The sequence below is a fragment of the Pristiophorus japonicus genome, chromosome 17, assembly GCF_044704955.1.
Source record: "Pristiophorus japonicus isolate sPriJap1 chromosome 17, sPriJap1.hap1, whole genome shotgun sequence".
In the NCBI taxonomy this organism is placed as follows: Eukaryota; Metazoa; Chordata; class Chondrichthyes; family Pristiophoridae; genus Pristiophorus; species Pristiophorus japonicus.
In genome coordinates this window covers 118,407,809-118,409,334 of record NC_091993.1, presented here as the reverse complement: position 1 = coordinate 118,409,334, position 1,526 = coordinate 118,407,809, and the positions used below count along the sequence as shown (strand labels likewise).

The 1,526-nt window shown below is 44.7% G+C and overlaps 1 non-coding gene across 1 annotated transcript; it reads left to right on the top strand.

Annotated features, from left to right (window-relative positions):
• The first annotated feature begins 1,121 nt into the window (after window positions 1-1,121).
• On the top strand, window positions 1,122-1,319 carry LOC139228379 (U2 spliceosomal RNA). The gene has a single exon (XR_011587546.1). It is a non-coding gene; the product is annotated as a U2 spliceosomal RNA (small nuclear RNA).
• The last annotated feature ends 207 nt before the right edge of the window (window positions 1,320-1,526 follow it).

Below are 1,526 nucleotides of genomic sequence, written 5' to 3'. Positions count from 1 at the left end.
GCATCAAGGGTTATGGGGAAAAAGCGGGAATATGGTGTTGAGATAGAGGATCAGCCATGATCATAGTGAATGGCGGTGCAAACTCGAAGGGTTGAATGGCCTACTACTGATCCTATTTTCTATGCTTCTATGAAAGAATGGGAAGAAGAGAATATGAGAAAGAGAGTGAGAAAGACCTGTTTTGAGTTCCTATCGCCTGGTGGCCATCAGCTATTCCTGTAAGTGAACCTAGTCTCCTTTGACCTAGGAACTGTATCTCTTCTACACTCTGACATCACAGGGATGAGGGAGTTAACCAATTCCCTACTTGCACTAAAATAGATTATCCGGTCATTTACTCATTGCTGTTTGTGGGAGCTTGCTGTGCACAAATTGGCTCCCGCGTTCCCTACATTACAACAGTGACTACACTCCAAAAGTACTTCATTGGCGTTAAAGCCCTGAGGTCATGAAAGACGCTATATAAATGTAAATCTGTCTTTTCTTTTATTGGAATAATGTGGTTTTCTGCTACGGAATCGAACTCTCTTCGAAATGGCAAATATAACCACACAGTTCAGAGATTTTCAAACCAATATCTTTATTTGCAATTAAATAAAAAAATACTTGGATTTATATAGCGCCTGTCACGGCCACCGGACGTCCCAAAGCACTTTACAGCCAACGAAGTACTTTTTGAAGTGTAGTCACTGTTGTAATGTGGGAAACGTGGCAGCTAGTTTTGTGCTCAGCAAGCAGCAATATGATAATGACCACATAATCTGTTTCTATTATGGTGATTGAGGGATAAAGATTGCCCAGGACATCAGGGATATCTCCCCTGCTCTTTTTCAAAATAGCACCTTGGGATCTTTTAAGTCCACCTGAGAGAGCAGACAGAGCCTCAGTTTAACATCTCATCTGAAAGACGGCACCTCTGACAGTGCAGCACTCCCTCAGCAATGCACTGGGAGTGCCAGCCTAGATTTAGGTGCTTAGGTCCCTGAAGTGGGGCTTGAACCCACAGCCTTCTGATTTCAGAGGTGAGTGTGCTACCCACTGAGCCACAGCTGACAAAGCACAATAACAATATGAAGCACAAAGATCACTGAATGCTAACCCTGCAACATATATTGATAATAATCGCTTCTCGGCCTTTTGGCTAAGATCATGCGTAATTGACCTGACAGGGGAGTAGCCACCATGACCTCCGGGTGGTTCTCCCTGGATCAGGAAGGTATATGCTTGCTTTTTTGGAAACAGGAGGTGGGTGGGGTGGCTTGACCCATCCACCTCCACGGAGGTGTGTGGGGGACCTGACCCATCCACCTCCATGGCACGAACCTGGTATTGCAGTACTTCCAGGAACGGTGCAGTGGCTCTAGGCCTTTTGGCTAAGAGCATTGGTGCAGAGTGATCCTTGGCGTGTGCAAGGTGACCTCTGGCGTTTGTGATTTGACAAAGAATTGGAACGATTGGCTACGAATTTCAAAAAAAAATATATATATATATTGATAATAAAGCTGGTGATGGGGCAATCACCCTTT